Raw genomic sequence first — 23,250 nt, 5'->3', positions numbered from 1 at the left:
AAAATCAGTTATGTCAGCTCTTCAATCGCGTCTTGACGCATTAGAACTCACTAAGGGTACCGTGACCGAAAAATGGAAGAAATCCAACCCACAGCCCCCACCCTTGACTTCCGCGCCCCTTACCACACCACAGCCCCCTCCCTTGACTTCCGCGCCCCCTTCCACGCCACAAGAAACCCAGACCGCAGAGGCCGAACTCCAATCCGACAAGTCCTCATGGTTCCAGTCCATGTTAACCAAGCTTGATGCACAACTTGGCACCTTAAATCAAGAAATTCAAAACCTCAGGCAAGACAACCACCTCCTTAAACAAGAAATTAACTCGCTACGAACCCAGCACCTAAATTTCCGCCAAGAGGTAATGTCTCTTCCTGCCCTCTCCGGTCATTTAGAGACCCGCCCTGATGCCTTGTCCGGCCAGCTAGAGAGCCGACCTGATGCCGGCCCCATCCGTCAAAATAGACCTGAAAGCACGAGCTCTCGCTCCCACCGCCGACCCGCCCCTTATGCCAGATACGTCGAACCCAAACCCTCCCACTCATCCCTTGATGACCACGACACAGCTTAACAAGCACGCCACTGCACTCCTGCAGTGGAACTGTCGAGGCTTCAAGAACAAATCAGGCTCTTTGCAACAATATATAAACACTCTCGATCCCCCACCTGATATCATCGCTGTCCAAGAAACGAACGGCCTCACCAAGCTTCCTGGCTATATTACCTATGAAGACCCGTCTAAACGAGCCACAGCCACACTCATCCGAAATTCAATAGCCTCTGTACAGCATTCCACGCTACAAAAAGAGTGCGAACACACACTATTGGAAATTTGATCACCATCGACCAAACTTAAATCCAATCTCTTCATCCTCAACATCTACTGCCGGCCCTCCACCAAGAAACCTGACGTTCAATCTACGATACAGGATGCTATCACCCTAGCTGGCTCCCGTCCGGTACTTATTCTAGGAGATTTCAATGCGCACCATAAACTTTGGGGCTACAAGTACAGCACGAAAAAAGGTCGGCAAGTTGCCTCGACCATTGAGCAGCTTAATCTCACCATCCTGAACGACCCAAACACACCGACCCGAACTGGCACCAGTACTTGCAGGGACACCACCCCAGACTTGTCTTTGTTGGCGGGCCAGCTCGATGTGACGTGGTCATCCAGCCACACTAACTTAGGCTCAGACCACGACATTACTCACCTCCTGTTGCGTAACCGAGACTACAAGGCACGATTAGGAAAAACTCGGATTACGAACTGGGATAATTTTCGGAAGGCGCTGTGCAGCCATTCGCCAAATCCCGATCAGTCCTACACTGCATGAATAGACGACCTTCTTCAGACAGTTCACTCTCATACGCGAGATGTAACCACGACTTACCAGACCCCTTGTGTGGATGCGAGGTTGCTGCACCTTTGGGAAGCACGCCATAGCCTTGCCCGTAGATGGAAACGCCAGCGCCACAATCGGATATCTCTTCTTAGTCAACAGGCGGCGGAGTATGCACAGTCGTTGAGCAAAGAAAATTGGCTGCAGCTTTGCGACAGCCTCCAAGGCACTCTGACCTCCCGCAAAACCTCTAACCTACTTAGGTACCTTATTGACCCGCTAAACAGCAAGAGGGAATCAAATCGAAACATGGCCCGCACTCTTCACGCTTACCCCGGCACTCCAGAACACCTCATTCAAGACTTAAAGGCTAAATACCTCCAAACAGAGATACTATCCCCGCCGCCACCGTACTCTGGTACTCCGAACGCAGATTTGGACCGAGATATCCAACTTTTTGAACTGGAAGCAGCCCTGGCGGAATGCAAGAAAATGAGTGCCCCGGGTCCTGACCAAGTAACCTATAAGGTCCTGGCCAATTTAGGTGGTGATGAACTTGCCATTCTGCTTAAACGCCTCAATGAATTTTGGACATCTGGCCGCCTACCTATTCAATGGAAAACCGCTGAAGTCCGCTTCATTCCTAAAGCAGGCAAATCCCCACACATAGACAATCTCCGGCCTATTTCCCTTACCTCTTGCGTGGGGAAGCTATTGGAACGCATTATACTCAAAAGGCTGCAGCCATACCTTGAAGACACCAACCAAATGCCCAAAACAATGTTCGGCTTTCGACAACATTTAAGCACCCAGGATATTATGCTGCGACTCAAAGAAGAGGTAATTGCACCTGCCACTCGCCAGTCACCTCGAGCCATTTTGGCCCTCGACCGTTGCGCACGCAGCGATTCTCTTCCGCCTTAATAATACTGGCTGTGGCAACCGAATTTATTCCTACATTTCGGACTTCCTCACAGGCCGCCAGGCTGTGCTCAAAATTGGAGATATAAAATCCAAATTAATCTCTCTTGGCAGTCGGGGTACACCACAAGGCTCGGTATTGTCTCCACTCCTCTTCAATATCGCTTTTATGGGTCTACGAAAACAGCTAGAGCAGATTCCGAATCTTCACCACGCACTGTATGCAGACGACATCACACTCTGGACTGACAGACTCTCTCGGTGGGCTGCAGGACACATTGCAGCGTGCAGCCGAAGAAGTCAATAATTACGCCCAGGCTTGTGGCTTACATTGTTCACCGCAAAAATCAGAACTTGTCATCATCCGGAAACACCCCCCACGACACCACGTCGAGCCCATCGAAATATCTCTTGACGGCCATTCGATCAAACCTAGCCACTCACTCAAGATATTAGGCCTTACCATCCAAGCCAATACCCGAACCGACTTTGCCTTGTCAAAACTGCGTAATATGTCAGCTCAAGTCGTGCATATGATTAGGCGGGTCACTAACCGGCATCGAGGAATGAAAGAAAAGGACACAATGAGACTAATTCAAGCTTTCGTCATTTCTCGCCTCACCTATGTCGCTCCATACATAGCCCTAACCAAATCCGACATTGAAGCACTAAACAGGATCATTCGGAAGGCATTTAAACAAGCACTCGTGCTACCTATGAGTATATCGACAACCAAGCTTCTTGAAATGGGTCTTCATAACACTATTGAGGAACTCATTGAAGGTCATCTCGCAAGCCAGCGCCTCCGTCTGACACACACTCCAGCAGGCCGCTTTGTTCTGCAATGAACTGGCCCTGTGCAGAACAAACCCACCTGGCCCCTTTGTCAGACGAGTGGCGTAAACATATCTCTGTACGGCCTCTGCCAAAGAATATGAACCCCGACCTCCATCCCGAGCGCAGGACCGCCCGCAGCCAAGCCCATGAACGCTTATATGGCAATCGCTCTGACGTGTCCTACACCGATGCGGCGAGCTACGCTGACAACCAAACCATGGTTGCAGTGACAACAACCAGAAGCCATTTAACTTCATGCGCATCCATCCGTACGACATCCCCACGAGACGCCGAAGAACTCGTCATTGCCTTAGCCCTCATCCAATGCTCCAGCAGAGCCATCATCACTGACTCTCAAGCAGCCTGCCGCAGTTTCTTTTCAGGGAGGGTTGCACCAACGACCCTGCGGTTACTTCAGCGATACCGTCCATCTCACCGAGTGGCGATCGTTTGGACACCTGCCCATGCCTCTGTAACGGGCAACAACTTCGCCCACCAACAGGCTCGCGAACTGGCCCACCGAGCCCCAGAGGTCACCGCAGCTCCGACGCCACTTCTCACCTATCAGGACATTACTCAATTTTACCGGACCACCAGGCAAAAATTCCCGCGCCCTCACCCATCCCTCAGCAAAACTCAGGAAATAACACTCCGACAATTACAAGCAGTTACGTACGTACGTTCACCCGGTTCGAATGAATTTATTGTTTCCCACACAGTACACCGCGCTATGCAAGTTTTGTCCACAGCTAGGTACCCTCCAGCATATAATTGTGGAATGCGCTCACAACCCAGCCCTACCACCCCTCTCCACCTGTTCCTTTCCTGAGCTGTGGGAGACACTGTTGACCAGCTGTCAACCGGAGGACCAGACTCTCGTGGTGACACGGGCCAAGACGGCGAGGGCAACGCATGGATTCCCGGACTAGGGTTCCACTCACATTTGAGCTCATTAAAGTGTTTTCTCTCTCTCTCTCTCTCTCTCTCTCTCTCTCTCTCTCTCTCTCTCTCTCTCTCTCTCTCTCTCTCTCCCGATAACAAACAGGTGTTTGCATAAAGAGCCCAGCCTGGCGTCTTTGGTGTTGGACTTGATTTTGGAAAGCTTCGCACTCCGCCATCACTGCCATTCGGACAGAGGGGTAGCTGACCTTTTAAAGCGAAGCTTTGTACGGCTATGCGAAGAGAAAATCCGGTGGCCCCGTGGAAGCATAAAACTTCTTCCGTGCAATCACACGCGCATGCATGTTGGTTAAAGCGTCTACCAGGTTGGAGAGGAGCTAGATATTAGGGGAGAGAGGTTGGCTGCGTTTATAGATGACGCATCTGCACTCTGGCATCTACCGACACTGGTAAGTAGGTCCGCTGCATCGAAAGGAGTGGAAATAGACTCGCAGCAGAGCGCGTGCGCAGTGAGCTACTGCATGAAGCACAGCTCATGCGACAACGGTGCACGGGTGGCAGCATTGCTGGAGGAGCAGCGGAAAAGTAACCACAAGCGACAGCACGTTACAGCTTCGCTGATGAACCATCTGTGTGGAGTGCATGGGCGAATTTCGCAGCGTGAGCTACACTTACCGCGGAGGAGAAGTTTCGCGTGGCTCCTAGAGAACCGTGCTGCGCATGCGCAAAGAGCAGTGACGTCACACGGCACACATCGGGCGCGCCTCGCCGCTCCGCGCATTCCAGAGGAGTGACGTCATAACCGCGGCACACGCACTGGCGCCGGAGCGCGCCCAGCTGGGCGCCTCCGTCGCGCAGTAGCCAACTCTGACGCTGCGCCGGAGCCGCTTGATAGCGTCTCTTATTTTGTGCGCATGCGCAGAGGTATCAGTGGGTGTATACATATAGCGGCGGGGCAAACATGTGGCACATAATGCGTATACCATGTGTGCGTCATTGAAGCAGCAGTAAGCATGATAATCCAGATAATCCCAGACAACCAGGAAAGCTAAGAATAACCTGCTGAACCTTAGCTCACGCTACGTATATCCTGGCAAAGCCGAGCTAATCCACTGCTAATTTTTTCCCTCTCTTTTTGCCACTCGCTTCGTTGCTAGGGCAACGTCAGGCAGAAGCGCTAATGGCTTGCGTCGTCAGCCGAATTTCAGCGGGCGACGAAATGCCGATGGGCGGTGAAACGTTAGAGTGGCGTCCCCTGTCTCCTGATGTCAGCGGCCATTTGGTAGCAGCTCGAACAAAAGGTCAAAGCCCCTTTCATACGAGGAAGGCGGATAAAACGACAAGCTCGAGGTGGGTGAAGAGGCGGCCATCGCCCTGGCGATGACAGCTTCTCCAAAAATTAAATTCATTGTTAGCGACTCTAAGTCGGCTATTTTAAATTATTCGAGAGGGCGAATTTCACCCGAGGCGTCCCAAATCCTAAAATCTCGATCGCATGACGAGCGGAACGGGAAGATATACTTGATATGGGCACCGGCCCACTCGGGCCTGGCCGAAAACGAGTGTGCGCACGATGCGGCTCGAGGCTGTACCGACCGAGCTGGCTTCGACACTTCTGACCCAGACGCTCACTCACTTCGCTGGACGGGCAGAAACAGGCTTGTGTCTTACAGGGAGCTGACTACTCATTACCGGCTTGAACGAGCCCGCTACCCCCCCACCCCCCTCCCCCCCCGCTCATCCATCCCTCAGTAAAAGGCAATCTGTGGTTTGGCGGCTTCTTCAGACGAACTCGTACCCGAACCCCGTCGCGTATAGTCATTGTTATCCTGGGCAGTTTTCAGATAAATGTCGGAGATGCAAGGAACGGGCCGATCTTGCACATATATTATGGGCATGTCCTCAGGCGACTCCTCAGAGCCGCAAAATTAGCAGTAATGAGCAGTGGGAGACCGTACTGCTCAGCTCAGACACGGCGAATCAAGTCTGGGCCGTCCAGTTAGCCGAAGACGCTGCTAGGACCCAAGGGCTCCTGGCCGACGCCTATGGTTGAGGTCTAGGTCTCCTCCACAAACTGGACAAATAAAAGTTATTTCTCTCTCTTTACCTCGTGCAACCTGAATCGCAGCCAAAGTACTAAGTCCGAACTGCTCGTACCGTGTCGGAATGGCACCACCGGAGAGGCGTCGCTTCGTAACGTCGATCTACTCATTGATACCGCAGGCATCGAATATTTGAACGGAGAATTTAGCTTGCAAAACACTTCATACGAAGGCTTTCCCACTATTTATATGCTGAAAATGGGGAACGTCTAAATCACTATATTTCCATATTAAACGGCATTCATGAGGCGAAAAATATCGTCTTGTAGGAGTGGACTTCGCCTGGCCTCTCTACGTACGATCACCAAGCGGCGATTCCAAGTGCTACATCGCTCTCTTCACGTGCACCGCATCAAGAGCGCTCCACTTGGAGTTAGTCTCTTCGATCACAGCAGATGACTTCTTGCTCGGCTTTCGGAGATTCGTGGCCCGCAGGGGTTTACCCAGGGTCGTGTACTCAGACAACGCCCGAACTTTCAAGAAAGCCTCGGTGGACGTAAAACGAGTCTGCCGACTCCTCTCCGATCAAGAAGTCGCTGAGCATTTAAGCAATGTTGGGATCAGGTGGAAGTTCATTGTACCTAATGCCCCGTGGTGGGGTGGTTGGTGGGAGCGGCTGGTTAGGACGGTTAAGCAAGCACTCAGAAAGGTACTCGGGAGAGACAAGCTGGGGTTTGAAGAACTGGCTACCGTCCTCACCGAAGTAATCCAGTATTTCTCTCGTAGTTGTGTCATCGTGTCTCTCACGCCGCCGTGCAGAACTTGAGTGTGGGCTCTAGCTGCCAGCAGAGACGAAAATGGGTGATTTACAGGCAATATGATTGGGTTCTAAATTTTCACAGCTTTCAAATGGGCTAATTACGTCCCCCGATCCGAAGGATACCGCCCGCATCTAAGGAAGGGTTCAGCTCGCTTATGCTTGAAGCACCGGTAGCCCCTGCCACCGAGACATAGTTGATTTCTGTCACGAAATTTCCGGATTGCATATCCTTGTTCGAAACCTCGACGGTAGTTTTCCATGGTAGCTCCACTTGGTATCTTCCATGTCGGAAGGAGCCGTTGTTCTCGAAGTAGTCTAACGCTGAGCTCTTTGAGGTACCACTGCTCGTCGGATCCAAGATCCCATTGCTTTCGGCTTCCCAAAACGATCGAAGGATATCGTCGCATTGGGTTACGTCGGCCTTCAGAACGCAAACCATCGTGCGCGAAGTAGTTGCTGTCGCTGTCAACTCGGTGCTGCTGCCTTGAAACGTCCATCCAAGTTTAGTGTTTATAGCAATCATAGCCTGGTTTTCTTGGGACCTCACGAATTCGCCAGACATTATATTCCACATCTGGTCCGATCCAATGAGGATGCTTATGCCACCGCGAGTGATGACGTCAGGGTGAAGCAGCTCATCAGCAATGTCCTTTCCCGATGTTTTGCAAGCCCGAACGAAGGATGAATCCATCGTCGAGCCTTCGATGTCCTGGCAAATGTGGGGTATTTCTATGGCGCTGAGGACAACTTCGGTGTCGGAAAATTGGCTTTTCAGTCGAAGCTCGACGATACGACGCCTCGCGGCCGGTTGACTTTTGGCGTTGGCGAACGTGTTCAGAGCAATATTGATGACTCCAACGCATTTCAGCTTGAGGTGTTTGCAAAGTTCTTCGGTCACGAATGTCCGCTGGCTGCCACCGTCGAATATGCCTCGGACGTAGCGGCAAGCGTTGTCACTCACTGCACAGGCTCGAAAAGTTTGGAGGAGAACGCATCCACTTGTGTCAACTCCTGACTTCTTTCCGACTGATGCGCAGACCGTCGTGCGTGGGTTCGGACTTCCTTCAGAACGAGAATACTGTGCGTTGTTCTTTCTCGGGCTACAGACGCTTGATGCATGTCTACCGGCGCACGCATTGCAGGTAATCTTGCGGCGACAGTCACGTGCTCGGTGTCCTTTCAGCGTGCAGCGAAAGCATCGCATCTCCTTCGACAAAATTTGCTTCTTCTTTTCCGAAGGTATGTCCGCAGGACAAGACTCCGTAATGTGACCTTCTGACTTGCAGAATGCGCACCCCTCACCGGACGTCGCCGAATTGCTGGAGAGAACACACGACGTGGGCTTAGAGTCTCTAGGGCGGATGCTTTTCTCTGCCTCATATTCAGGCCTGCTGTCTTGTCCTCTCTGACCCCTGAAATCACTCTTTTCAAGGTTCTCCAGCTCGGTGCTGAGGAACTTCAGAAGACGGTCTAGGTCTGTCGGCAAATCCTCAGGTGCGTCCGCTTGCGGTGTAGGTGTTTCAGCAGTGCGCGTGCGGTGGTACTGGAGCACGATGTCGTGCGGAAGGGCTCGCAACAGGATGTCTGAGAGCATCGACGAAAAGGAGGACCGTTTCACGCCCAGGGTTTCGAGGCCACGGATGTTGACCAAAACCTGGTCGTTGAGCTTGCGAAGGCCACTTGTGTCACTTGAGGACCTGATCGGGTTGATCATTCGGAGCCTGGCGAAATACTCTTGCTCGAGTCGCGTGCGATCACCGAAACGCTTCTTCAGCATTGCAAGAGCATCCTGGCAGCAAGCCTCCGTCGTAGGTAGCCCTCCGATTGCCGAAGCAGCATCTCCTTTCAGAAAGAGTCGCAGGTAGTGGAATTTCTCGCAAACTGAAAGGCCGCTATTCTTGTTTATAATTTGGTCGAATTGCTCCCAAAATTCATTCCATCGGCACAGGTCCCCATAGAAAGGAGTGATGGTGAGTTTCGGTAAGCTTGGCCCGGTTCTCTCCGAAGTCGTAGCAGCGACTGGGGGCGTGACGTTCGCTACGGGTCCTGTCATAGGTGCAGCTGACTGGGAAAGGCGGTTGCTCTTGCTTTTTAGCTCAGCGAGGACGCGTGTCGCGTTATCTTGACACTCGATCACGCTCGCATATTCGGCCTCAAATGCCCCCTGATCCTGAATAAGAGCTTCGACCTCTTCGTTGATCTTATTTATCTCCTCGTTATTAGCCTTGAGTCATTCGTAAAGCGACGCAAGCTGGTCGGCCGTAGCGCAAGGATCGGCCAGGGCGGCACTTGCCTCGTTGATGATCCTTGTGTTCTGCGCCCGCCTCGATGTCCTCTTGCATTTGAGCTTCTCCATGGTGGCTCCGCTGCCTCGATGCTCTCGGCAGGTCCCGCTGTGGGTCCCGGGTTTCGGCACCAAAAAATGTTGAGCCAAGGCGTGGCGGGAGTCGAAAAATGAAGCTCTCCAAGCAGAAGCAGAGGGTTTATTTTCGTGGCACCCAGTCGTGTCTTCGTCGTTCGATTCCTCGAGGAGCCAGCCTCGAGCCGCGAGAGCGAGCTCTGAGCGCGAGCTATCTCTCACCATCTCCGTCGCATCTAGGTTTATTCTTCGTCCTCTTCATGCATCGGAGAAGCGTGGCGATGATAATTTTCAACAGTCTAATTAGTTACCAGCGCTACCGGGATTTCGACTGAATATCGTCTGACTTTTAGCAATTTTGCCTTCTTCGAATAAACCTAACTTTGCTGCAGCCGTCTGAAGCCCAGCAGAAGTGTTCAGGTGCCCCTTGACTGGGGGAGCCATGCGCCCCCATCTCCCCCTGCACCCCCTGTTCCGACACCCCTGGAAGAAGCAGTTCGGGGAAGGCGGTAGTGAGACGGTGACCTCACGGTGTAGGCCCGATGTCCGCCGCCGGCGCTGCCATCCAAGTCACGATAGCCCCGGACGACGGCGGAAGCAGCCGGTGCCCGGCCCACGAGTGAGCGGTGCGCAGGTGACGCAGAGTGCGGACAGCGAGGCCTCGTTTCGGGCCTCAGCTCTCTCCTGCCGCTGCACCGCCACATCGGTACCGCCACATTCTTCGCCGTGGGACCACAACGCCGGTTGGGAGCTTCACGGCGCACACAGCTCCCCAGATCTTCGGACCGACTGTCACTTGCCCCGCCGAACCCACCAGCCCGTCTCCGATCGATCTACCGTGCCAGCCCCAGTCGACTGAAGTGGATCAGTCCCTCATTAGACCTCTCCGAGCATTGTAAATGTTGCTTCTATGTTTGCGTACCTGCTTTTCTGCTTCGCGCTGTGCCTTCAGGCTTTGTCTCTGTACTTTCCTTTGCTCCTTCAATTTAGCGCGCTCGACTTCAACCCACATGCGTAGTTCAGTTCCCTTCAATCCGGCTTGAATTCCTTCCGCAACAAGTTTTTCTAATTCTTCCATCCGCACGTTGAAATCTTTAAATCTTTTCCGCTCGCTTGAGTCTCTCTCCAAGTTGTTAAAGAAAAGTCCTGTCGCGGACGCCAATTTGTGATGTGAGGTTACGGGAGCCTCAAGGCGAGGTAATAGGAAACAGCTGTATAAGACAAAAACAGGGATATTTATAGGGATTCGTGAAAGTACAGACGTAGGCGATGAAAGGCACAATATAACACGGACATGCACGACGGTGTAACGGCCACGGCAGCAAGAAAGGTGGCAACTACAAACAGTCACAGTAAACGTTCTAAACCAAAGTTAGTGTTGCCTTAGAAAGCGAAGAAATGGCTGCTCCTGGCGAAGCACACGAGGGCAGGGCATTGTAGATGCGCCGGAGGGAGTGGCCTTGCGAGGTCTGCAGCAGAGACGAAGGGCGACGAGAGGGCGGCCGCATTTCTAGACAATGTAGAGGCTCACCAGGTCGGGACGGGGTGCCTGGACGTTCTTCAACGGCCTCAGGACACCGGGGTCCAGCCGTCCTACAACAGGCTTACGAAACCCATGACCTGCCCGCTGGGCTGTCCTACTCCGTCCCGAGCATCCCCTTCCTCCTCTGCCTCCCTCGGCGGAGATTCCCGGCTGAAAGATTTCCACCATTATTTCGGCGGATTGGCCTCATCGCTTGACAAGTACCTCATCACATGCACCCCTTATTAAGCTAAACTACTGTTGCATGGTTTCGGGATTTTATGGCGTCCTCGCGTGAAAAAAAAAACGCAATGTGGGAAAGCCAGCTTACAAAGACCAAGATTACACTGACACGGTCACGGATACGGTCCCAGGGAGTTCATATTTTGATGTAAGACGGCTTATATTGCCCCTGGAGACTGTTGCAGCAACGCATTTTTATTGAGAAGTGAAGCCGACTTTGAGGTGATCGGTGTAAGCTTTTCCAGCTATAAGGTCCTGCCGAGGTCTTTCATATTGTAACGGGACAGGACAATACCCGCGCCGGCATAGCCCACCACTAATGACGACAAAGAAGAAGATGGGTGCGGGGCGCAGCGAGCCCGGGCTCGGAATGGCTGTCTGCATGGTTCTCGCTGCTACAGCAGCCAGCTGACGTGTCCCTTGCTCGAACGTCTCTGCAAGGCGTTCGCTTCCTACGCGGGGTTTTGGCCAGCTTTAGGTGATTTTGTCACCTCTTTCCTTTTGTGACCTGCTTTGTTTCAGGTTGTAGTGAGGGTGGGCGCTATTGCGCCGCATGGCGACTAACTCTCCTGGCCGGGGGCCTTCCCCCTGGTCGGCCAGTCTTACACCGCAGGAGCTCCCTTTGCAGGCTTTCCTCCGCAACGGGGTTACCGACATCCCTGTGGCTCTTGTGCCCACGAATGGGGGCGCAATACGGCACAACAATCCCGGGAAAATGCAAAACGCCCTTCGTTCTGCTACGGAGCGTTTCCAGAAAATCACCAGCGTGCGTCCCTTCGGGAAAGGAGGCGTTGTGATCCGATCGCCCGACCAAGAGTGCGTGCAGGACTTGCTGCAGTGTTCAACCTTTGCCTCTTTCCCGGTGAGCCCATTTGTGCCTGCCCATCTTGCATGTTCGAAGGGCATCTCGCGGAGTTGACCCAGAAATGTCAGTGTCAGATATGCTGGAGGAATTCGCTTCGGCTGGTGTCATTGCTGTGCGTCGCTGTAGCCGAGTAGAGAACGATGTCCGCTATCCGACCAAGTCAGTCATCGCCACCTTCGCTGGTGTGTCTGTCCCTGGGGAGTTAAAAGCGTGGCCCGTAATCTTCAAGGTTGAGCCGCTTTCCCCTCGTCCACTACAGTGCCGAAGGTGTTGGCGATTCGGCCACAGTGTCGGGGGTGTAAGTCGTCCGCTCGTTGTTGCACTTGTGGAGGCGACCACCCTCCTGCTCCATGCCATACAGATGAAGAAACTTGCTGCCTATGTGGAAACTCACACCGTGCGGACTACTCCAACTGTCCAGTTCGAGCACAAGAGGTGAAGATCCTTGAGGTCATTGAAAAGCGCCGGTGCTCGCGGAGTGAGGCGATGGCTGTAGTCAAAGATAGATCGTCAGGCTATGCCTCAGTTGTGGCACGTGGCTCCGCTACTGTGGACGCATCTCTTGTTGATGTGATCGCGTCAGCAATCGAAAAAAGTCGCTACTTGCATGCTATGGCAGAACTCCTAACAGCTCACACGGCACACATCACAGAGTCTGTGTCCGCGTTGTGTGGCGTAGCTGTGCAAACAGATTCCGCTTGTGGTTTTAATACTAAGGCTGTTGGGTCACTCAATCAACTACCTTTGGATGAGACTGACTCCGCAAGCCGTTTCAGCCAACCGTCACCATCCAGTTCTGCTTCTTCAAACCCTTCGTCTCAGTCCCAATGCGGAGGTACTTCTCTTCCCTCCAAAATGGTAGCTGGCCTGCCCCCCGGTCGTCCGGCCTCGATGGTTCGTCATACATCCAAAGCCGCAACTGGCCCGCCTGTTTCTCGCATGGCATCTAACATTCGTCCTGCTAACGAGAATAACGTCGAGTCTGAGAACCAACCAGAAGACATGGAGTGTCAATCGATTGTGTATAAAAGAACAGGATCGCCGATTTTGGGTTCACCTGAATCGTGCCCGAAACAAAAGACTAAGAAAGGTCAAGCGAGTCAAAAAACAGGTGATATTTTGGAGGCGGCTGTGGCGGCCATCACTTCTCCATAATGTCTCTACGGATACTTCAATGGAATTGTCGTTCAGCCTTTTCAGCGCTAACAGACCTTCACAATATTGTTTCTAAAACCCGACCAGATGTTATTGTACTGGAGGAAACTTGGCCGGCTCCTGGTCGGCCATTTAGATTCCACAACTACCGAACGTTCCGTTTAGACCGCCCAACTAAAGGAAGAGGATTGCTAACTTTAGTATCCCCTCGATTTTGCCATAAGCCCATCTCTCATTTCAATTAATGTCTGTGGAATCGGAAATTCTGGCAGTGTCGTTCACTCTTCCAGGTTGCGTTGCATTTTCTATAGTGAATGCGTACTTTCCGAGTGGAGTAACTTCCAGCTCTTCACTCGATGCTGCCGTGTCGGCGTGTGAAAAACGAGTTCTTTGTGGGGACTTCAATTCGCACCACGTATCGTGGGGTTTCCGCACAGATTCCTGTGGCAGGCGTCTCTGCGACTGGATGCGGGACAACAAAATGTATTGTTTTAACTCTGGAACTGCGACATTTTTTCGATGGCAGACCAGTTCTGTTCTTGATTTGACCTTCTCCACGCCGGGAAATATATCTTCATGGTCTACTTGGGACCAGGCTACAAGTAGTGACCACATCCCAATTGTATATGAGTTTTTATGCCTTCCTACGTCACCGCGAGCACATATAGTTCGGCATATAAATTTTCATCGCGTTCAAAAAGAACTAAAGACAGCACTTAGCTCTATTCCATCGGGAGACGAGGAACTCCGGGCAGCTCAAGTGTTATCAATCCTTTCTGAATCTGTTAAAAAATCCCACTTTATTGTTTGTTCTCAAAAAGATGGCGGCTCCAGTCCATGGTGGAATGAGGAATGTGCTCGTGCGTATAGTCAGAGAGAAGTGGCTTGGAAGAAAGTTCTTAAAAACCAATGCCCATCCAATTGGACCAGTTACAAGTCTGCGGCTGCAATATTCAAGCGGGTTGTTTCTAAAGCAAAAGAAAATTATAACACCCAAAAGTTCGCCTCTCTATCAAAGTCCAAAAATAGACGCATGTTGCATAGATTCCTCCGTTCAAGAAAGGTTGTACATGATCAGGATAACGGCAAGTCAATTGTTCAGTCAACGAGTGAGTCTATGGAAACATTGGAACGTATTGCGCAGGAACTGGAATCTCGTTTTTCTTCTGGGTTGGCCTCTCCTTTTGTGTTCCAGGTTTCAAATGAGGGTTTCACTCCAGTGACAAGGGTGGAATTAGCTGATATTGTTTTGCAGCTGTCTGAGTGTGCTCCAGGATCAGACGGCATTACGGTGGCAACGTTAAAATTTCTGCTTGAGGTGTCTCCTGATGATTTACTAAACATTGTCAACATCTCGTTAAAAAACAGCTGGATACCTTCAGAATGGAAAATCGCTAAGGTAGCGCCATTGTTGAAAAACGAAAGTTTGGGTTTCGTCAAAGACAATATTAGGCCGATTTCGTTGACTAGCAACGTGGTAAAGTTGGTTGAAAGGGTATTGCATGGCCGGCTTATGCGGTTTCTGAGCAGTAATCGTATTCTAAGCCCCGCCCAGATTGGCTTCAGACCTGGAAATTCTATTTGGAAGGCCCACGTCGACATCGAGAGCCGCATTAAATTAGCTCGCCGACTAAAACATGTAAGTGCGCTGGTAACCCTAGATATAACAAAGGCTTACGACAGCGTAGAGTACAGCACGTTGATGTCACGCCTTGCATCTAGCGAGATTCCAGGGTACATCCGCTCCTGGATTGGTGAGTTTTTAAAGGGAAGGAAATTCTTTTGTTCCAAGGGCGGTTTATCGACATCCCAGTACCACCAAATTCGAGGAGTTCCTCAGGGATCAGTTCTTTCTCCAGTTATTTTTAACTTACTCCTAAGTTCTATCCCAATACAGAACGGCATATCTACCTATGTGTATGCCGATGATATTGCTTTTTTCTCGGCTGATAGGGACATCCAAGCGTTATATCAGCGACTGCAGGACTATGTGGTTGTCCTGGATAATTGGCTTAGCACGTTACACCTCTCGCTAAATGTCAGTAAATGTGCCGTTATAGTATTTCCCAGCAATAACCCTATATCATTACGTCTAACATACCGGTTGCAATACATCCCTCAGGTCACGGAAATTAAATATTTGGGTATAATTTATGACGACCACCTCACATGGCGTCCTCATATTTCGCACATTGCTGCCAAAGGCGAAAAAGCTGCGGGAGTGCTGCGTAGGCTATGCAATCATAAATTCGGTATGCGTAGAGACGCCCTGCTAATGATTTATCGTTGCTATGTTCGCCCAGTATTGGAATTTGGTTGCGTGTTATTTTCTGGCTGCGCGACGTACAAACTCCATCCCCTATTTCTTATTGAGAGATTGGCGTTGCGTTTATGTTTAGGGTTGCCAAAGTATGTAGCTAACTCTGTATTGTACCTTGAGGCACGGTTGCCTTCACTTCTGGATCGATTTAAATTGTTAACTGTTGTAACATTTCTAAAACTGTTTGAATCTCCATTATACGAGGCTCAACCCATTTTCCTCTTGAGGCCTGACCTTTTTCGAGGATTTACGTGGCCCCGATTTCAGCCTCCTCAATTGGATTGCGTTCAGGCATGGCTGCAGCCTCTTCGTGCAGATCTTTTTCTACTCCAGCCCTATTCTGATAATTTGTCGCCTGTCGACATAAGCTTGGACAACATTTTTCCTTCGCATGCGAAATTATTGCCGGCCCGATTACTCAATCATTTACTTGAAGATCACTTGGCTACTCTTCATACTCATGTCGTCATTGCCACAGATGCCTCGCAAAGTGATGAGAAGGCTGGGGTAGGAATATATTCTCAGTCTCTAGATTGGTCCTTCTCAATCAGGCTGCCAGACTATACGCCGATCTTTCAGGCAAAATTATTGGCGATAATCTTAGCCCTTAATAAACTACAGCACAGATTTGCGGGGGTGGTTATCCTTTCGGATTCTCTCTCCGTATGCACTGCTCTAACAAATGATAAAGATTCTTCCCTTCTCAGGTCATTCCGTTCATTAATTCCTTACCAGCTTCGCGAGATCCGGTTAGTGTGTGTCCCTGGTCACGCACGGATAATCTTCAATGAACTGGCAGACCAATTAGCCGATTTGGCTCTTGGGGGTCCTGCCGTCGTGAATTGCCCAATTGACAGCTTTCTTTTGGGGGCGAGGTTCAGGCGCCTTCAAGTTTTACAAATTAATCGGCAAGATGCCCTTCGTTCATGCTCCGACTATATTCACCTCTCTCACTTATGGAAGCCTAAATTCTGCGAATCTCGTAAATGTGAGGTCACAATCACTAAATTTTGTTGCAGAATCCCCCCTTTAAATTTCTATCTACACAAAGCTGGTCAGGCATTATCTCCTCAATGCCCTTTCTGCAAGGCCCCTGAAACAATAGAACACTTTCTTTTAAATTGCCGCAGCTTTTCCTCGATCCGACGCACGCACCTTGAATACACATTTAATCGGCTGAATCTCCCTTTATCTTTAACCGTTATTCTTTCCCTGGGTGTTTCCGTCATAGGATATTGCCACAGAGATGTCGTGATCGCCTTTCATTCCTTTGTTGCGGCGACAGGCCGGATGCCCTGCTAGATAGCTATGCCTTCATTCGCAAGTTTTTTTTTTTTCCTGACAATCCTGTTCTATCCAAATATTTCTTTTTCTGCTCTCAATGTTTTTTCTCGTACTTCTTTTTTTTTCTCTAAAATAAACCGGGTCACAGCCTAAGTATTACAGGCAGCTGCTTGGCCAATCCCCCGCGTGGGTACGCGCCATGACATAAGGAACCAACCAACCAACCAACCAACCAACCAAATAGTCGTGCAAATACATCGCTTCATCGCCTCATGGTTCGTGTCATCTGCTGCCACGTTACATTTGGTGGAGTGTGCGGGTTCGGCATCCCCATCCTGGCCCCAGCACCGCATCGCATCGATGTGGACGCAGCCGCCAAGGACAACAAAGCCGCGCCGGGCCGCCCCAGCGCAGTCGAGACCAGAATAAGACGATGTCCCCCGCCCCGTGTCCCCAGCCCGAAAGACCCGAATGAAGACCAGCCAAGACCAGCCCGCCCAGACGCGCCGACGATGTGTTCCCCCTCCCTTCCGTCCGACGCGGTTCGAGGACCTTCGGTGCGTCGTCACGGCTGACGCCATTGCTGTTGCTGGGCAGGCATCATCAACGTCGTCATCCTCATCCGTGGCGGCAAGTGATTCGTCACTGCATTTTTCATCTCATCGGCATTCAATCGCCAATTTGCCTCGTCGTCGACCGGGACGGTCCTCATCGACCGCGGAGGTGATGTCACGGGACAGGTCAATACCCGCGCCGGTATAGCCCACCACTAATGACGACAAGGAAGAAGATGGGTGCGGGGCGCAGCGAGCCCGGGCTCGGAATGGCTGCCTGTAAATAGTCGTGTAAATACATTGCTTCATCGCCTCATGGTTCGTGTCATCTGCCGCCACGTTACAATATTTCGGTCTAAGATGGCCAATGTTGTCCCTGCAAAACGTCTTCGCAGCAATGCATTTGTGTTTACAATTGAAGCGGTCGAAGTAAGCTGGCTTTCCCACATTGTATGTTGCCCAGTGAAGCCGACCCCTAAAGAAAATGCGTGCCAACGCAGTCCGATAAGAGTGACACGAGTGTAACCGCCTGCGAGACGGCACGTAAGACACGAGCGAGAACCGACGACGCACATCGCAATCAGGGAATGCCGCGAAGAGGTATACGCCAACTTGGAAGAGCTGATGGGTGCGTACGCCAGGTTACAAAGAGGCGCAGTTGATCGCCATTTCCATAGAGTTTCATACTAAGGGAAATATGGCGACAGTCTAGGGGAGCCGCGCTTCAGCGAGCGCTCCGTCATGTACCAGGTAGGCACGTTCCACTTGTCCTTGGAATGGCTCAAGAAGTGGCTGGAAAGTTTCCTCTGGCTCCAGAAAAAACGCTAGTATTACTGTACAAGTTTAATAAAATTAATTTTGTTATTATAAAATTGAAGCTCCAAAAATTTATTTGTCGGAGTTTACTTGGAGTGTTCATGCACGATTAACGAGAAAGATATGCTACCCTTTTTTTAAATTGGTTTTGGCTTCGAGACAAAAAAGAAGCCTTGCGGCTAGCCAAGCCAAGTAGGCGAGGAATGTCGCTAGCTAGAGGTGTGCGCCGCATCGCCGCCGACTGTTCTGGCCGCGCCGCCGCCGCCGACACTAACTGATCGGCGCGCCGCCGCCGCCGCCGCCGACGTATTGTTTCGGCGTGATCGGCGCGGCATTTACGTATATAGAATAAAAATGACTTTTAAAAATTAATCCAGCTTTGTTTGAGATTTCGTGTTTTGTTCAAATTTTTTTTCATGCCTCGGGCATTTTTCAATGTCACGTAGAGAATAATGAAGCAACAGAAAACAAAAGCAACCCAGCTCTCCGCTCATCTGCGCATGCGTGTCGTCTCTAGCCAGAGCAACGTGGGATTGCCTAACTACTCTTTCGCGCGCAAAATGGCGCAACGAGAAGCAGCGGCCTCTGCTACGGTAGCCACGGCCTCGAAACGCCGGAATGACGGCTTGACGGTCGCGTGTACTGAGGTTGCGGATGGAATCGGCGACATATCTGCAACTTGTTGCGAGGAAGAAATTCCTGGCCCCGATGTGTTTAAGATGCCGATTGGAAGTTTTCGGATTGTTCCTTTGCATTCGAAGGGGAAGTCTAGTTTTGTTTGGAAACATTTTGGACGCCTAGCATACATCACGGGGGGAAAGCAGAAGACAGTTGGAACGGACTACTACTGCAAGAGCTGCTTGACCAACTCCTCAAAGAAGGAAGACTCAAAGCCTTTCGAATCGTAAGTAGCGCTCCTTTGTTTCTCTAAGTAACTGAACCGTTGGCTGGCGCCTCGTAGGAATTGTGAAATTTGTGAGACTTAATACCGTGAAGTGCGCTCCTCAGCTGTTGTGCTCGCGAGACCGGCTGCCGTTTTCGCGACCGTACATCAGGACGCCCGTCTAGAGTTCAGAGTTCACATACGTTGAAATTGACGGTGAAATGCGCGCATATCACCTCGCAGGAATTAGCATAGTTTCGGGTTCGGGTGAGGGGGCCGGGGGTGGGGGGGGGGGGGGGGGGGCGGAATTTTATAACGCCTACCAAGGCGCCTGCCAAACCGTTTGTTGTGAGCAGCCTAATCGTTTAGTTGTGAGAGTTTAAATAATCGCCTGTTTCCTCCGCAGCTGCAACGTGAAACGCTACGCGAGCACCGTAAGCACGTCGAACATGCAGAGACACTTGATGGATGTCCATAAACTGCAAGACGACTGCAAGAAGGCGGCGACAGTCAAAGATTATTTCCGAATGGTTCCTGTGGTTCCTGTGTGTTGGGCACGGCCTACACAACTTGGTCATCAAGGACGGATTTGGAAGCGTCCCAAGACTCCACGATTTGCTGGTCAACTGCCGTGACATTGTGAAGACTGTGCACTACCGGGTCTCCGACCTGGAGGAGCTCGCGGACTCGGAACTGAATGCTGCAGTACAGTCGTTGGTCAGTTTTCACCAACAGTTTGCAACGAGTACCCGTCTATAGCGTAAAAATTTTTCGAGGCATTTCTTTTCTTCGTAAAACACATGTGTACAGGTTTTTTTCAGGTTTAATGACATGTGCCGCTTGTGACACCACAGCTGAATGTTGTCCAAATCGCGTTGGATGTAGCGGAACGATTTTTTTAATGGCTGGCCTTTTTTTAATTTGCGGTTCCGGTTTCGGCGCCGCCGGCGCCGCCGCCGCCAACAAAAATTGGCCGTGCGCCGCCGCCGATGAATACCCGGCGCCGCGCCGCTGACGCCGCCGCCGCCGACAAAAAACGACCACCACGCCGCCGCCGGTCAAAACCGACACGGCGCACACCTCTATCGCTAGCTGGAATGGCGGCGCCCATGACGGCCCGCGGTCGCTCAATGTTCGTCTCGAGCTGCAACGTGTACCTGTCGTTAAAGTGAAAGGTGCCCGCCACAATAGTACACCGCGCTTTGGCCTTTAAAGCGCGCAAGGATACTTAAATGTCATGGGAAAAAGTCTCGTTTAATAAACTACGCGGTAATGCCGATGCCGCCGATAAAAAACCCGCGTTCCCAAAGCACTGTCATATTACAATTCATTGCTTGCTATCCGGATGCGGAAATGCCAAAGCCGCACTTTTCCTGGTTAACACCCATCACTTCCGCTGGTTTCTATGGCCAAAAGATAGCCCATGTAGCACTGCCTAAGAGAACTGCCAAGGAAAGCATCACACTCGCCGGATTTACGAGATGGCAAAAGTCGAAGTACTACTCTCCCCTCGTTTTGTGCTGCGGAATTTGTGTTTACGAGACAAGCTTATACATTGACGACCTTTTCTTGGTAGAGAAGTCAAATGACATTATCGAAATTTCAGGTAGGCGATTTCACAATGGTTTTGTGGCCTATTGTGTCGATATAAATAACTTGTATTACAGTAAAAGCTCGTTAATTCGAACCGCAAGAGGGCCAACATCTCAGTTCGAATTATTCGAAGTTCGAGCTAACCAAGATGAACAATAACAACAGTAAAGTGCAATTGGGAAGCAGTAGGGCATGCCAAGAATTTGATGCTTGAAAGAAATTGCGGCAACTTCGCATTAGTGGCACGAATGCTGGGCAAAAAGAGAGGCTGGAGGCCCAATCTAGCTTATTCTTGGTTCGGCTTAGTTTATGCGTGGTTATGCTTGGTGACTCGGCCAAGTTTTCTGCATGTTTCAAGTTCCAAGTTTCAAGACTCGGTCAAGTTTTCTTCGTGGTGTCGTCGTTAGCACCCGAAAGCGGAATGAACACTCGGCCATTAAAGTATGTACAATGTACGCGCGCCAATCAGCTTTGCGTTAAAGCTCCAAGAGTAGCGGAGGGCAAATCTCTGAACCCGTTCGGTGGCCACCGTACGGCTGTTTTTGTCTGCCGTGTGGCACGCTAATTAGGAAGTCGAATAACGTTATCGCTTCTCAGTCTTTTGACTTCTTTCACTTCGGCATTAATTCTTCTCTTTGAACAGCCAGAACTGCACCACTCGCCGCAACAAGCGACAGAGCGAGCCACCCCGCCACGCGTTTCCAGAGCCGTGCATGTACCAGTCGTATCGCGCCTCCGACAGTTGACGACCCGAGTGCCGCCGGAGCGCGGTGAGGCAAAGCTACGGTAGAGCTGCGGCGGCTGCGGTGCCGGCGCTCGCGCTGACGTCATCGGTCGGCGAGGTTTTTCTGCGCGCGTTCGCCGGCCCAACCACCAGATAAACAGCATCGCTGTGAAAAGCCCGTGCTTGAGGCCGGCCTTTTGACCCCAAAGGCGACACTCATCACTTCTTTCTAAAAAAAGAACGAAACAACAAAGGGAACGCCTCATTTTTGCCTTCTTGAAAAGCGAAGAAAAGACGGGCGGCAATCCATCCGGCCATGACTTCTGAGCGACAGTCGCACTATGCTTCGTCCTCGCCGTCGTTGGCAGCTACAGACACTGCGCTTCTGACCTCATAAATGATCCCTTCATTTGTCGGCATGCCCCACCCACACTGCGTCCTCATCGACGTAGTTCGCAAAGCATGCGTCTTCCAAAAACGTCCGCTGCTTATCCCATTTTGCCTTTTCCGCTCTACGCAGCCTTGGTGGCAGGCAATGGGAACCCTTCTCTGACCGCGTGCATGGGGCCAACACACTAGCGCCGCTAGCGCGGTGGCACGTAGTTCTAACTATCCGTGGCTGGTTCGAATTAACGGGCTTCTATATACATAAACCTCTGTGAAGACTTGGCCGGACCAGACCGTGCAGTTCGAATTGCCCGTTTATCCGAGTTATTTAGGCTCGAATTTGGCGAGATTTCACTGTATTAGATTATGCAAGACGAACTTGTACATTGTGTTCAGGACACGATTGAGAGCTCTAGGCCGGTTGCTTTCCAGGATGCCTCAGGGGTATCAGTGAATGCGCTCGCGGAACATTTATTAATCTATCCCGCTGACATTTCGCACCATCGATAGCGACGTATTCCTGCAGATGAATGGAGACTGCATCAACGTGAGTGATCTGTACATTACTCAGCAGAATACACTTGTACCGAGTAACCTAAAAGTCATTGTTGAAAATACTCAGGCTTGTGGATGACCATCTTTTATTTTAGTTTTTGACTTGAATTATTTAAATCATTCAGTATCTGAGGCACGTCACTTTTACTGAATTATTGACACGCTAGGGCCCCTCCTGATGGAAATATTAGAGTGTTCAAGCCCAGCTCCCCCATCCCCCTCTGCAACACGTGTGTTGGGCCTACAGGCAAAGACGGAATAAGCCTTCAATGCCGTAGCATTCACCTCATTCTACACTGGTAAAGCGGGCCACAATCAATCTGCGTTCTTTAAGCTCCTTTGCCACATCCTGTCGTCGCTGTCTCCAGCAGTTTTGAGCAACTCACTAGTGGACCGCCTTCCAGCCGCGCGTTGCAAGTAGCCTTACTAAATCTGTTGATGACCGTGTTCAGAAAAAGTCAAAGAAACCGAGAGTCTACAGTGGTCATTCTATTTCCGAAGCAATGAAACTCGTTGTGGTGCTATACATTTGTTGTGTCACAATTTGTTTCCTCGGCGCTTCCCGTCACCAACTGCAGTTCCTGGTGATTTTTGGATACGCTGGCTCATTCCGCGTGCTCCGGTTTTGACTTGTCTCAGCTACCACGCTTCTCCCATTCACTCTTCCGCGAGATGCCCGTACAGCAGCATCAAAAGCAGTAAACAAGGGTATAGTTTCCCCATTAGCCACAGCAGAACGTATCGCTGCTATCGACATGGCTGCACTGTGCCCTGCTCCCGGTCTTGATGGAGGTACTGTGGATCTTTCAAGAGCCTTGACGCATCCTCTCTGGTGGGCCTCCTAGAGGCGTCCAGTCGGGCATAGCACACGTAAACAATCCCTGGGGCCTGCCTTCAAGCGGATGTTATAAAAAACAGCAGTGGCTTAGCTCGGCTGTGCCAGGATATACGTAGCGTGAGCTAAGGTTCAGCTGGTTATTCTTAGGTTTCCTGGTTGTCTAGGATTAGGTATCATGCTTACTGCTGCTAAAACGATTTCCAATCCAATCCAGTCCAGTGGAGTCCAGTCCAGTCCAATCCAATACAGTCCAGTCCAGTCACTGCTCCTCGCGTATGCACAGCACGGCTCT

Source organism: Haemaphysalis longicornis, unplaced genomic scaffold (assembly GCF_048455015.1).
Source record: "Haemaphysalis longicornis isolate Haplotype H1 unplaced genomic scaffold, Haemaphysalis longicornis Haplotype H1 scaffold_6, whole genome shotgun sequence".
NCBI classification, from domain to species: domain Eukaryota; kingdom Metazoa; phylum Arthropoda; class Arachnida; order Ixodida; family Ixodidae; genus Haemaphysalis; species Haemaphysalis longicornis.
The sequence above is the reverse complement of the archived record's forward strand: the minus strand, read 5'-3'. Positions refer to the sequence as shown.